Raw genomic sequence first — 16,528 nt, 5'->3', positions numbered from 1 at the left:
CTATATATAAATTGACGTCAATATCCAATGATACTATCATTCTTTTTAGATTTTGTAATATTGTCTATTTATTGGTGTGGTGTAATAAAGTACATTGATGTGTCATAAAGGTACTGAGTTATTAATTTCACAGATCATTAATCAGTTGATGACAATAACATGACTCAATGGTAAGCATTACTAAATCCGTTACTAGGGATTTTACAGTATTAGAAGGCGTAGGAGCACTTCTTGTGTTATACTTCCTATGTGACGACTTATTACAAATATGAGAAAATGTAATTCCGCTTCCGTACTCCATATTTTTTTGTAAATTTCAAGAGGTACCCGGTACTGTGGAAGCGGTACAGCGGTTATGTAGGAGTCTCACTGCATTAAATTCCTTTGGTAGCCTACCCCGGCGCTGCGTAAATGACTCCGGGATCTCAAAAGGATCGCAATCGGAGTCCTCTTAGCGCGTTGCCCATCCAGCACCGCCCAGGTGAGCGTGACGCTCGCCATACTGTCAAGTGTGCATGATGCTATGCGACCACATCCCGGGGTCACTGGCTGGGTGGTTGGAGCTCCCAATCTTGCAGCCCCCAAAGGATCCCCCATTTAGTCGTCTCTCACGACAGCCAGGAGACGCCGTAGCAACGCATCTGTGGCAAAGTTTAAGTGGAATGCAAATTCTATCTGGGATTGACTATAGATGTCTAGGAGTGGCAGTTGTCTAAACCATCAGATGGACTGCAGGCTCGTTTAATATTTAAATATCTTTAAAAATGGTAGGTACACGTTTATTTATTTAGGTTTCAGAAAACATTTTAAACATATTTTACGATCTGTCAATATAAATGTGATGTCAATGTAAACGTTCTTTATAATGTAAACGACATATTTACATACGCAAGTAAGATATTTATTCGTTTAGCTAGACCATAAAGTGTTCTAGTGTTTATGACGAGTTTTAAGACCTAACTGTAGTAAAACAAGCGACAATAAAGATAACTCAAGAACAGTGTCAGTAGCTGTGTTAAATGTTTCTGTTCTTATTTTTGTAGATACACTTTTATTTAGACGCGCTGTGAAAAGTAAAATGTGAAATGATTTTTGAAACGGTTACGCTACAACGTTACGATAAACATGTTGGATTATTATCTATTTATATATATTGATACGATACGATACAAGACGAATACGATATAATTTGATATGTACCATTCATTTCATAATATATTTTTTTTGTTTTGTAATAGTTTCACTTTTTACGCGTAGATCATAAAATACACGCACTCTGTTTTTATCATGTACGGCAAAGAATTATATAATTTCTTCCTTCATATGATCAAATTTTATAAGGTGTTTATGTGTGAAGGTACTAGAACACTTTGTGGCTCTGGAGGAATCAACGCCTAACTTATATCTGGCTACCAACAGCAGTGTTAAGCGCTACTGTATTGCGGTGTGGTAAGGGAGACATTATCATCCAAGGCGTTTCAGCTTAGGCCACAGGAGCAACGCATCTGTCACCGATTTCAGGTGGGACTGAGTGTTATCTGGGATTGATTACAGATAATACATAGGCGGCAGTAGCCACTCATCATCATGTGGACATATTTTCGATTGCTACCTGATTAATATAAAAAATAATGTAGCATTCTCGGAAGTTTCAAATGTGAAAATACGGGGTCATTGTTACTATAACATAGATGTTTACAACATTATGACATACATTTGACGACCCGCGTGGCGGAGCGGCCACCATACCGGTCTGACGCGCAAAGGGTCCCGGGTTCGATCCCCGGTCAGACAGATATCTAAATGATGAATTTAGATTTCTGTTTCTGGGTCTGGGTGTTTGTGTATTTGTCTATGCGTGTGTCCATGTTACCCACGACACAGGGAATCCTAGTGTGGGGCTGTGAGTGTAGAAAGCGTGTAGAAAGCGTTTATTATTTACAACAAACAGACATGTAAATTTATTTTAATACATAGATATGTAGTTGGTATAACCCAAAGTCGGTAGAATGTTACAATAAAAGGTTATCATATCTATACGTGTATCTATAGATAACTCCTCATAATATATCAAAATATTCGGTCATAAGAAATTACCCACTTCAAATCGGAAGGGTTAGGTATGAATTGATATTCTTATCGTGTGTTACGTTTAATGTTTTGTAACACACAAAAGAAATGTATATTTTATGTTTTAATTAAAAATAGTTACGAATAAAATGAATCTGCAAATAGACGAATTTTCGCTTCGGAGCATAATGAACAAAACGCGAAATGAGCACCGCTCTCAAAAAGGACAAATCGTAAAATGTACAAAATGCAAAATGTACAAACGCAAAATGAAATGTAATGTTTGTATGTATGTAAATAGACAAATTTTTACCTACCCAAGACCGAAATTTGACAGTATTTTTTAAATATTGTTCATTGGTAAGGAATATAAAGGATAGATTGATTATTATTAACGGGCGCTAGTGGTCAGTGGTACTTACAATATATAAATGGTTGTTCGCTTGCTTAAACGGTGAAAGGAAACATTGTGAGTAAACCGATATGTCTAAGAGTTCTTCATAAAGTACTTAAAGGTGTATGAAGTTCGCACTTAGCCAATGCGGTGGACTATGGTCCCTCCCTCTCATTATGAGACCCATGCCCAGCAGTGGGATGGTAATGGGTTGACATTACCATCCCACTGCTGGGCATGGCATGTATCGTTATGATTCTTAATCTTTGTAACCACCATAATTCACTCTAAGTGGAAACCCATTGGGACAGTAATGGATGATACATTATGTTTGTCTATTTTTGTAACCATGTTCATAAAAAAAAAACAAAAACATATGTCAGCGCCAAATGGGGCCTACATCGTTTTTTTATTACTCGTTCCAAAATCCCCATGACGCAAAAACTATTAATAATTATCACAAAATTCCCGGTTACAAAATCTACATAATATTATTATCTTCTTTTATTATATTGCGATATGTCACCAGAAATTATGTCTGTTGTTTTCCTTATATTATTATAGAGCTTTTATTCAATTTATTGTACTTTAAAGATTATGGAAAATAAAATATTATTGATTGAAGGTAAGTCGCCTCTTACGACAGGCAGGGGATACCGTCCCGAAACTACAGGGACAAACCCTTTAACCCTATTGGCTCGATAACCCTTTGTGGTTCGGCTCCGGCAGCACCACCGCCACACCTATTTTATCATATAGCAATGTTAAACGCTGCTGTGTTCTGGTTTGAAGGGTGTGGTAAGGGGGCATACTTTACCGAGGCGTTCCAGATTACTCCTCAGCGCAGTCAAAAGCGCCGTTTACAAATATTATAATGGTCATTATATTACATCTATTTTGAGTATGAAGGTTTTCTATTTTACAAGAAGCTTAATTTTTGTTAAATCTAAAAATTGTTATAATAACCCAGGCGTTTCTTCTGTAAACTATTGATAGCAATAAATGAGTTGAAACGAAGGTATTTAGTAGAATCTAACACCATTTTTATTCATTTTATTCATTTCTATTTCCATCACTTCAAGTTATTTATAGAACTAATAAAAGTAAGTTTTACGCTTCGTTGCCTCTAGCAGGGTTTTAAAGGTCAAATAATTGTTTTATTCGTACATATTTTTTACCGGCAAAATCACTTCTATCCTAATTATAACGTGTAAGTAACTTTAAAACACTTGTAAATAGAGAAGAAATAAAGATAGAGCAATAGCGATGAACGATTGATGTAGTTGAAGATCGAAATTAGACTATTTTAGCAGACATTATTAATAAGTTAAGATTAAAACTACTTCGCAACAATCCGTTACAAATATGTATGATGGTATATATTTTAAACCATGTAAAATGTAAAACCCTCCCTCCCTCAAAGGATGCGTGCAGATGCAAAATATTAAAAATATACACCACCATACATACCATCACCAACATGTGTTTCGCTTCAAAACGGAGCATCATCAGGGTAATTTGACTCTACGACGGTTAATCGTTTAGTGACGCTGTCAACCAAAGGCATGCCTTTTATAATGGTATCCAACCCTCCACATTCCACAATTCCACAATTTGATATATTATTAAATTATTATTATTATTAAATTTCGGTTACCTAATGTCTTGTTCACATTTAAAATTTTCTAAAATTTCCAAATAATAATTTACGTTAAAACTGTGATGAAGATCTTCGACTGCCTTTTGAAAGCAAACGAGCTTGCAGTCCAACTGATGTTAAATGATCTCTAGCGCCTATGGACACCTGTAATCACAAACAAGGATGCTACCTGAAGACAATCAGATGCGTTTAAAAATCTTAAGACTAAGATAGTTGCTTCATATGTAACACAAAGTCTAACTGAGGTTGAGACCACTGATGCGTTCCTATCATATTACTTTGCACGTTAGATTCTGAACATATCATCATCATCAACAACCCATTACTGTCCCACTGCTGGGCAAGGGTCTCCTCTCATAATGAGAAGGATTAGGCCATAGTCCACCGCGCCGGCCAAGTGCGTATTGGTAGACTTCACATACCTTTGAGATTTTTTTTTAATAAATCCCTCAGGTATGCAGGTTTCCTCACGATGTTTTCCTTCATCGTTTAGCAAGTGATAATTTATTTCTAATACGCACATAATTTTGAAAAATTAGAGGCTGGGATTTGAACCTCGGACCCCTCGATCGAGAGGGCGAGTTTCTTAACCACTAGGCTATCACACATCTGAACATATAAACGTGCACATTTCATGTCATAATTACTTAAAACGTGTAAATAACGTTTCAAATTAGTGCAGAACTAGGTTCGAGCGCCGTTCCATGCGAAATCACTTGTACATCACCTTTCTCGCTCAAGGTCGGCTCTACGTGCGGTGCTTTGTAGAACGAGAGCCAAGTTACGTGATATATTTATATGTATATTTATTTTTGGAATACAAGATTTTCTTAATTGTCATTTAAAAATATTATACCATTATATTTATGTTCAATCTTAAAACGGCCAATCACTGGTATCAACTCATTTTCTCCTGGTATCGAAGTAGGAGGATTAAATTATGATCTGCATTATATCTTCCAAGTAATGGTTTAGTTTAATTCCTTTATAACATATCACATAACTATTTCAATCTGAAATTTACAGCCTGGAAAATATAAAAAACCAAGCCGAGATATGAAAACGTACGAGAGGTATAATTTGTGATTGTCATAAAATTCCTATATTAAGGACTAAATCTTCTATCACGATCAATAAAATACACATATATTATCTCTCATATAACATATATTTTTCTAATTATTTTTACGTTAAAATAATATTGAAGTAAATTGTTTTGGGACAAAAATATATTATGTCGGTGAGGTTAGGGAGATACTTCTTCGAGGCGTTCCAGCTTAGTCCTCAGAGGCCGACCTCAGGTAGGAATCCGAGGTTTATAACGATCTATGGACGGAAATAGCCACTTACCATCAGGTGGACTGCATGCTCGTTTGTGATTCCTATATTATAAAAAAAAGATATATTTCGCACATTCAGCTCTCGGTTCAATACGCATCCGCGCCATTGATACCGCGATACGGAGGCTGCTTTGCCATTTACCGGCTATCCGCGGCCATCAGCGGACACGGTCTGCGAAATTTCAAAATAAATAAATGTATATCATGAACATTTTTTACCTGTGATAGTTTTATTCCGTTTTGTTTTTAATCTGTGCAAAAGTGACAAGTGCAAGGGAATTTGGTTTTGCGTTTTTTTTATTTTTTTATGTGAGTATTTTTTTTATTTTTTAATATTTTAATTTTCTCAGCCTTTTATTTTAAAAATTGTTTTCATTTTTTAACTTATACTTTTTTTTACTTTATATTTTTTATTATTTACAAGTTTTTATTTATTTTAATAAATATATTTAATTTACTTTTATTTTATTTTAATAATATATTGATATTAATAATTTAATAAAAACTATGTGTTTTTTAATTCCAAACGCATACAATATCACCATATAAATATTAAAATTTATTTTAAATTAGTCAAAGACCAAATCAAATACTTTAATTATATTTATAACATTCTACTATGATGATATCATATTAAAAAAAATGTTTTCGTATGTCAATTAAAAAAACCGCCTCTTGCCATCATTAAAAATCACTCTCACCCGCTTATGACTGTCCATATTTGCATATTACCTCATATTATAATAACATGTTTTACAGAGTGTGCGGCTAATATCATTAAAAAATGATATTATGTGTTATACAAAAAAAAAATGGTATTCGTCTGTTTTTGTTGAACTTTAAAGGATAATTTTTCATTAATTGCTATTCACATTTACATGTACAAAATTTACCGTTGATCATGCGTATAAATAAAAAAGAAATAAATCATACATAGGTACTTACAAAGAAAAGATAACACTAAATCATAACAAATTTTTAAAATTACAAAAAATCTAATTAACATACTCCTACAACTTAGAATACTTTTAATAAATAAGTAGGTAAATAGTAAATACGTACCTACTTATTTATTAAAAATATTCTAACTTAGTAAAAACGTTGAAATATGTAGAAAAAGTCGCGCACAAGGTAGTATACTCATATTATTATGAAAGTGTAACATGCGTCTGCTAAATGTTGAAGACTGCTTAATGTTACAATTTGAAATTCCAAGTGAAAGTCTTAGTAGTAAAAAAATAATTATTTTATGCAATAGTCAATCTGATCTTTTATTCTATTATCTATTTTAAAAAGTATTTAGCCAGACTTAAATAATAATAAATAAATATTTATGACTTATAATATTAGATACTATTAGGTACTTCTTATACAAAGGGGAATCTATTTAACAATAGAAATAATTTTGAATGTGGTAGAACCCTTTATGGTTCGACTCCGGCGGCACAACCACCACACCTATTTCTGCCTCATAACAGCAGTGTTAAGCGCTGCTGTGTTCCGGTTTGACGGGTGTGGTAAGGGAGACATACTTATTCGAGGCGTTCCAACTTAGCCCTCAGGGGTAGCGGCGCACCTGCGGCCGACCTCTAGTAGGAATATCTAATCCTATCTGGGATTGATTACGGATGTCCATGGGCGTCAGTAGCTACTTACCATCAGGTGGACTGCATGCTCATTTGCTACTTCTATATTGTAAAAAAACAAACCGCTTTTATATAAACTTGAATTATGACTAGGAATTACCTTCTAATATTACTAATAAATAATTATAATGCTTATAATATAACTATTACTTCTAATACATGTGGATCTTTATTTAACATCAAATAATACAATAATAATAAAAATACTATACTAATAGTACTAAATTAAAATTAACTAAAAGTAATAGTAAATAATAAATAATACTTATAAAATAAAGACGTCGTTTAAAATTCCCACTTGCGGCATAGTGCCCAGTCCAGTCTATTTCTAAAATAAGAGCAGATTTACAAACGATATATCAAATATTACTGGACCTTAAAAATACGGACCTAATCACAAGTAACCAAATGTCAAGCCGGTTGTGTATTGCCCAACTCTAAGCTATTCGGTCCATAAGTCCTTGACCGGACTTTGTTTTAAGTACACACATTCTTTACATTCATTACAAGCTAATATTAGTAAAATATCGCCGCTTATTGCTTTGCTTTTTTGTAGGTATTTTATTATTCTGCGGTGGAATATCAGATTCAAAAACCTACTAGTGACGTCACACTTTCACATGTACGCCATATTTATAAACTAAGTGTTAATTATGTAATTTTATATTTTTTATAATTAGATAACTTGTACCTGAGAGATTTATATTAAAAAAAAACTCAAAAGTATGCGAAGTCTACCAATACGCACTTGGCCAGCGCGGTGGACTACCACGCTTTTTATCCTGAATTGAAACTCTACTGTTAAACTCTTTGTCATTAAAAAATATTTTCTAGTTTTTTAATTCGATTAGCAATAAAAGCGTGTTTTTTTTTTATTTTTTTGAACTATTATTTAGTTACTTTTCATTGTTTAAGAGCAAACGAGATAATGTATCGAGATTAGAATTCGTGTTGGTATACCCTTCGTATTAGAATATCACCACTTTATCGTAAGATTCGATAATGTCAATGTAACTGATAACATAATCGATATTGACGTTTTCATCTTGATTCAAATTTATCAAAATGTATCTTACTCTCTATGTGGCATAATATAACTATAGGGGTTTATCAAATTCACCAGCAATTATTCAACATTTTACATATTTTATATAATTTTATATATTATGCTATATGGGTTAGAATAAGGGAATACATGAAACATTTGTTAGTTATCTTCAGTTCTTCTTACTTGATTTGATTTATTTGTTCATTTAGTCTATACTAATGTTATAAAGAGGAAAACTTTGTTTGTTTGTTTGATTGTAATGAATAGGCTCAAAAACTATTGGACCGATTTTAAAAATTATTTTACCATTCGAAAGCTACATTATCCACGAGTAACATAGGCTATATTTTATCCTTACTAATATTATAAATCCGAAAGTAACTCTGTCTGTCTGTCTGTCTGTCTGGTTGTCTCTTCTTCATGCCTAAATCATTGAACCGATTTTAATGAAATTTTGTATAAAGATAGTCTGAGACTCGAGAAAGGACATAGGATACTTTTTATCCCAGAAATCCCACGGGAATTAGGGATGGCGATCTAAGATCGATTAATCGGAGAATCGATCTTTTGGACCCAAAACATCGATTAATTTAATTGATATTAGTAAGGATTTAATCGTAAACTATGTATTTGATCAAGTGCTGATCTTTAGTAAAGTTGAAGGCACGAATTTAGTTTTATGAATGTTAGTATGTTGTATTATTTTCTTTTAAACGCGGGCGAAGCCGCGGGCAAAAACTAGTATGAAATATATTTGATCAATAGATTTTGAGGCGGTACAAAGTTTGCCGGGTCAGCTAGTACTTTATAAATTAGTAGCTTAAATTTGTTAGTAGTTTATGTAAGACTAAAATATTGCACTATTCTTCTTTCACACCGATGGATATTGATTCTTCTCCTGCCACACACACAGATATTTTTTTTTAACGATAGTAACGATTTTTACATTTACATCGTAATTTTGAAGGTGGTAGAACCCTTTGTGGTTCGACTCCGGCGGCACCACCGCCACACCTGTTTCTACCTAATAACAGCAGTGTTAGGCGCTGCTGTGTTCCGGTTTGAAGGGTGTGGTAAGGGAGAAAGACTTTTCCGAGGCATTCCAGCTTAGTCCTCAGGGGTAGCGGCGCATCTGTGGCCGACCTCAGGTAGGAATATCTAATCCTATCTGGGGTTTATTACATATGTCCATGGGCGGCAGTAGCCACTTACCATCAGGTGGACTGCATGCTAGTCTGCTACTCTTATATTATTTAAAAAAAAAAATACCCACACCAGTATATTTTGGTGCCGTAGACACACACAAAGAAGAATACACAACCACGCATCCTTAAAATATGACTCTAAATTCATTATTAATTTGATATCTGTCTAGCCGGGAATCGAAGCCGAACCCACTGCGTTTCAAACCGGTGTGATGCAGGTCATCACCCTTATTATATTTATACCTGTCAACACATCCAGTTAGTATCAGTAAATAACAATAAAAAGGTCAATACCTACGCAAAAGAGATCTATTATCGTAATATCGTTAATACATACTGGTTAAGCATTTTCCTGAACGTTTAACGCACGTCAGACACTTGTATGCGGGAAAGTACATTCCGAAAGATTGTTTTCTGTTTTAACTAGATAAATAAATTGAGAGTTCCTTCAAGCTAAAAATAAACTTTAATGCGGTTAACTTGAAACTACAATGCCAATATAATACAACAAAGGTATTTTACATTCGAAATTACATAACTGCGTATCTTTTTAATCTTAAATGTCTGGAGAGTAAATTTAAATTATAACTGTCTTATAGCTGGGCACGGGTCTCCTCTCAAAGTGAGAAGATTTGGGTATTGTCTACCGTGTTGACCAAGGACGAATTGGTAGACTTCTTATACCTAAAAAATATTTTCAAGAATACTTAGGCGTGTAGCTTTCCTGGCAATGTTTTTCTCCACCATTATAATAAGTGATAATTTATTTTAAATAGTAACAAGAGTACATTTTCTCATACATAACTATTTTTGTAAAACATCATCAATTCTTATAGTTTAGTTTCAGTTAATTTAAGATAAAATATTTTTTCTTCGCTCTCAATGGGTAATATTCGCGGACAGTCCCTTATATGAGGTATAATAAGAACTACCAATAATTTGAAACTAAGCGAGATGTTTATGATGAATCATTATCTTGTTCAAAACCACATCTTCCACTTGACGATCACAACGACACTAGTAAATTGATTTCTATTTTAGAGTATGTTGTATGATTGTATGTGCGGTAAATGAAGTGTTTATACGAATGAGTTGATTTTTTGAAAATCTTATTAAACTTCTTAACTATGTAATGAAAATAGAAAATAGGTGATTTTGAAGGTGGTAGACCCCTTTGTGGTTCGACTCCGGCGGCACCACCGCCACACCTATATCTGCCTCATAAGAGCAACGTTAAGCGCTGCTGTGTTCTGGTTTGAAGGGTGTGGTAGAGGAGATATACTTTTTCGAGACGTTCCAGCTTAGTCCTCAGGGGTAGCGGCGCGTCATGACCGACCTCAGGTAGGAATATCTAATCCTATCTGGGGCTGATTACAGATGTCCATGAGAGAAAGTAGCCACTTACCATCAGGTCTGCATGTTCGTCTGCTACTCCTATATTATAAAAAAATAAAAATAGGTGCGCAGTCCATCTTATACTAAGTAGTCACTGCTGCGTAGTAGCGTGGTTAGTAATACTGGAAGTGCTCAACTTTCTGGTATTACACCAAACAGATCTAATGTTAGGGTTGTTTTAGCTTATTATGTGGTGGTACGTGTATTATTAGTCTCATTACACTAGTTCGAGATAATCAGGTATAATTATGTTTCTTGATACACTCGGATATACTTACAATAATTATACAGTGAACGGTATACATTGTATACCTACTGTACCATAGAGAAATTAGGAAAATTATGTATTATAAAAAACAATTTCATGTAAAAGAAACTCTATTTAATTATTTCTTAAGCAGAAACCAGATAGAAGTGACGCGAGACACGGACGAAGCTTAACTACTTTCATAATAAGCAAGTAGAAGCGACGTCGTCGCGCCGTCGCGCGACCCCACATATAGTCAATTACCACAGTATTACATAAGTTAAACTTTAAAATTTAAAAATTAATCTTATAATATTAATAACGAAATAATATAAAGCAATAGAGGTAACTTAAGGATCGTTTGTGCTGTTTGAAAATATTAAAAGGTGGTAGAACCTTTTGTGGTTCGACTCCGGCGGCATCACCGCCACACCTATTTCTACCTAATAACAGCAGTGTTAGGCGCTGCTGTGTTCCGGTTTGAAGGGTGTGGTAAGGGAGACAGAGTTTTCCGAGGCGTTCCAGCTTAGTCGTCAGGTGTAGCGGCGCATCTGTGGCCGACCTTAGGTAGGAATATCTAATCCTATCTGGGGTTGATTACAGATGTCCATGGGCGGCAGTAGCCAATTACCATCAGGTGGACTGCATGCTCGTCTGCTACTCTTATATTATATAAAAAAAAACGGATCGACCACTAAACTGTACCTCTCTTTACCAATCACCATTGTAGTAGTGTGACGCAATAGACCTATTCCAATTTCGGATAAGATCCATGCCTAGCAGTGGGTAAAAAACAGCTGCAGCCAAAATGAAAAGTACAATACTGTGAAAACCCAAAACTACCACAATCCACTTGCCGGACAACGCTATTGTTTTTAAAAACTAGTTAACAGGAATCGTAAACAGCTTTTGACCCAAATATTTCCGGAGCGGTTGGGGCAATTTCCACAAAAAGTTACACGAACTTGCACATCTGTCGCCGAACGGTTGAAACACAGTTTGTTATGAAACTTCCGCGTGAAATAACAGTTGAACACAGTTGCTCTATTGCAAATGTACTTTATCGAAGTTTATCGAGAGTAAATATTCTATGTACATATTGACCGCTCGCTAAGCGGATTTCAAATAATATTGGCTAATGCGGTTCAATATTATATTGTTTTCCTAATATTATTACTTAAGTTTTCCTGGAATTTACAAGAAATTAAACATTGTCGTAGAGGCATAATAGTTATAGACTTTTAGGATATATTTTGATATTTTTTTAATTAAAAAAGATGAAATTACATCTTATGTCTGTGAAAATAAATGAATAAATATTCTCGTATCTTGATTAATATTCCTTAATGTTATTCTAAAGTGTCAATTTTCCTGCTTCTTGTTTCGTTGCTTTGTTTCCCGAATGTACCTTTGATTAAATATTTAACATATTGAAGACAAATCAAGTATCTTTAATATAGAACATGATATAGTAGATGATTACTATCTACTTATGCAGTGTAAGGCAACTAACATATTAAATCCTGAAAATGGTACCGACATGTTGCGAAGTAACTCTTCTACTGTGACAAAGCCTTGTTTAAGGCATATTCTTGCACTAGACTTATAAGGACTGACAAATGAAATAGATGTCCTTGTAACGTCAGCAGCTTGGAGCGTCAGCTCTGCAATATCATTCTTCCTACTATTACGTGAAAAGAAAAAAACAAAACATTGCGTAGTTAAAGATTACATCGTGTAATGATCTAATACGTAATTATAGTGACGCTTCATTTGTATTTCCTTCAAATGATAAGGTTAAGGGCGGTCGAAATCAAGGTATGAGCTAACCACGCTTGGATAATGGACATGGCGTTTTATTACATACATTGTTTAAACCTTGAATTGTGATGTCGTTCATAGCTCTTAGTGTAGGGTCACGTACCTAATGGTCGTAACTTCATTGCCCCTGTATATAATACTAAAGGATTTTTAAAAAGTGCTCTATGACGAATAAGATTTTGATTTAAAAATACTTGCCGTGTGTGAATTATTTTATTAAGGTACTTTTTAGGTGTGACAAATAGCAATGAAAGCTAAGCATACACACTCAGAGTCTTTGAGACTTCAGAGCTCAAATCTCAAATACTTTCCTCTGATTTTCTTCTTATAATTTTTAACCTCATCTCCTTCTAAGATCAGTTCCAACTCAGAATGAGAAGACTGTCTGATACTAGACTGTTGACAACTGGATAAAATCGATTTTTCATTATAAGTTTTATAATGATTGCGTCTACTTATCAGGATTTTTTCAAAATAAAATGGTAGGTATAATGAACAGAGAGTCCGCAAATGTCCATTCACTATATCTCTTTAATCTGTATTAACCTTTATACGCAATCGCACGTCTAAAGATTCTAACAGATTATGTGTTGTTGTAACGTAGCCCTGAAGAGTTACGAAATAACTACTTAGTCTTTGTTAAATGTCTTTGTAATAAACATTAATTAGCAACAACGGTATAACTGTACGTTTAAGAAAAATCTATTGGTTGTATATTTTGTTCAAAATTACTTTTCTGATTTTACCTATTACTTTAGTCATACTTGAAATTCGGCATCTCAATCGGAGGGTCCGACGTTCAAATCTCAAGCATGCCGATTTTCTAAGCTATGTGCGTATTATAATATCATTATCAATTGCTATGACGGAGAAGGCACATACTTTTTAGAGGCATTCCAGCTTTATCCTTAGTGGTAGCGGCGCATCTGTGGTCGACCTCGAGTAGGATTCTAATCTTGACTTGGATTGATCGCAGATGTCCATGGGCGGCAGTAGTCACTTACCATCAGGTGGACTGCATGCTCGCCTGCTACTAGAATATTGTTAAAAAAACCATCTAATAGATTTAGTCTATTAGATTTTGAGCCTTATTTGTTATCATGAAATCTAGACAAGACTGATAAATTAATTAAGTTTAATACTCAAAATTACCAGCTTTTTCTTACAAGTATAATAACTACTATTAGTTAAGTAATTACTGTAATATTTGAAGTTTCCTTAAGTATTTAAGCTTTTTGTGTAATAAAGTATCAAATGACTTCACAGTTTTGGTACTCATTCAGTCTAAGTATGTACTAGAATGGCGTTTGGAGTTACCAGATCTATTTCTGCTTTATAACAACAGTGTTGTAAGTGTCTGTTCTGTACCCTTACCATGAGATTTTACGTTTTGTAAATATGACTGTTTTGGTATTTGTTTACGTATTTGCCCATACAAATTCCAATTAGCGCCCATAGCGGGTTGTATCAGAACTATAGAGTCAGTAACAGAACATTAAATGTCTAAATTGACAAAATGGCGCTTTATGTTTTGTCTCTCGTTTTTGCTAACATGTGAGGTAGACAAAAAGACTTGAGCACTTACTTATTGTTACGTTTACTCAGTCTACTGAAGCAATCGGAACAGAATAATGGATTGAGTAAACGTAACGTAAAATTGTGGGATGTTTTGAAAACTCATGGTAGGGTTTAAACCAGTATAAAAGTGTGATAAGGCAGATTCACATTTTGAATGCTGTCTATTACGGTCCTCGGGAGTAGCAACGCATCTATTGACTTATAAGTAAGTCACCAATCAATAAAATAATTAAATTACATACTGTATATTTTTGAATAATATATTATGATATTATAAATTATGCACACATATACCTTTTAAGTCATAAAATATTTTAATAGTCATAAAATACTAATTGGTTGTAATAATTATCTTTGCTTGTAAGTTTCATAATATGTTCTTCAAGGATATACTTGTTATATTTGTAAAGTTAAAAAGCGAAGCATATCTACCGTTTGTTATAGTTTTCGAAGTCGGTAATGAGTCATTATTGTGATTCGATTACTGTCCTACTGCTGGGCACGGGTCTCCTCTCAGAATGAGAAGGATTAGGACATAGACCACCGCGATGGCCAAGTACGTATTGTTAGACTTCACATAACTTTAAGAACAAAGTTCCTCCTTTTCCGTTCATGCAGTTAGACTGTGGAATTCACTTCCGCCTCATATTCGTCTCACTAACAATGTTTCTTTGTTTAAACGAAAAGTTCACTATTTATCTCTTTCATAATTAGGTATATATGTGTATTTATATATTATGTTTATATATTATATGTATATATTATGTGTATTTATTTGTATATATTTATATGTCTTTGTTATCTATTTATTTTTGTGCACACTATGTGCCTATTACATAAACTTTCCGACCATAGGGGCTGCTGGAAGAAATTTCAGGTTGAAATAAGTAGTCCTCTGTTCTACATCTCTTTTTAATGCCGTATTTTGTTATGATTTTCTGTGTACACAAATTGGTAAATAAAAAATAAAATAAATAAACAATTTTTAGGTTAAGTATGTAGGTTACACGATGTTTTCCTTCGATAAAGCAAGTGATAGTCAATTCTAATTCGCACTTAACTTTGAGAATTCAAAGGCCTACCTGGAGTGCCTGGGATTTGAACCTCGGACCCGCGATCAAGTGGCCGATTTTCAACCACTAAGCTATGAGTATTACTGCTTCACTTGCCGGTAATAACACTTTAAGCAAATTATGTTGACATTTAAATTATCGTTTTTTTTTTTGGAACTTGCTATTCGATAATAAATAGGTACTGTAGTTATGAGGTATAGATATATAAAATTGAGGATTTTTTTACTAGGCAAGATTCGCCCGGGGTTTTACCAGCAGACTGCTTAACATAAGGACTCAAACTGTATAAGAATAAGGTCTCCACTGTGGTTGAATAGCTCATACGAGTAAAGTTGGAAAATCCAGAAATAAAGTGGCATTTTATTTGGTGGTGGTATACGAGTAAGTACAACATATTAATAAATGTTGGTTTTTTATTTGTAATTTCGCATGGAATCCGGTAAGTACAGGTACTTCGGGTGGAAAAACAACCAATTCGTTTTGTTTTATTCATGTGGCGTTTACTTCCTAGTGTACTTGATAAGCGGTGACCAATTTTATTAATGACAGTAATATTTTCTTAAGATGACAGCTAACTTAACCTAGAATAGAACTCAAAATTTAAAACGAAGACTAAAAGTAAATCTATATATTCTCGATGTATGTAAAAATTTAATAGATTCTTAGGTAACTAATCCTAGAAAACCTAGACTACTCCTATATTATAGGCCTCAAAATTAAAGACTTAGACTCTAAAAGTCAATCTAAATACTCTCGATGTATGCCTAAATTTAATAGGTTGTTGACTGAATAAATCTATTAGATATTAATGTTTTATATTCGAATAAATATATAAGACATAATAAGTATCTTATAGATTTCACTAGTCATTGATAGCGTAGTGGTTGAAACTTAGCCCCTCAATCGAAGAGTCCAAGCTTCGAATCCCAGGCACTTTTGCATCCTGTAGCTGGTCGCTAAGTCGTATGTGAGCGGTACGTAATAAGTTCGTGAAGTAACACTTATGATTAAAGTACAAACCTTTTTTAAAGATGCGCTAACTTTAAACATG

The 16,528-nt window shown here is 34.0% G+C and overlaps 1 protein-coding gene across 2 annotated transcripts in view; it reads left to right on the top strand.

Annotated features, from left to right (window-relative positions):
- Positions 1–16,528, top strand: part of LOC140755042 (uncharacterized) — a 110,520-nt gene that overhangs the window by 37,040 nt on the left and 56,952 nt on the right. Inside the window, exon 1 of one of the 2 annotated variants that reach the window (XM_073090221.1) lies at positions 5,616–5,773. The exons of the other annotated variant lie outside the window; for it this stretch is intronic. The gene's annotated coding sequence lies outside the window, so the exon portion shown is untranslated. Of the gene's footprint in view, positions 1–5,615; positions 5,774–16,528 lie in introns of those variants that run through there. 2 annotated transcript variants of the gene reach the window in all.

Source organism: Epargyreus clarus, unplaced genomic scaffold (genome assembly GCF_041222505.1).
Source record: "Epargyreus clarus isolate Ecla_fem2 unplaced genomic scaffold, WU_Ecla_fem_2.2 ptg000032l, whole genome shotgun sequence".
NCBI lineage: Eukaryota > Metazoa > Arthropoda > Insecta > Lepidoptera > Hesperiidae > Epargyreus > Epargyreus clarus.
This window is presented reverse-complemented; position numbering and strand designations above follow the sequence as displayed.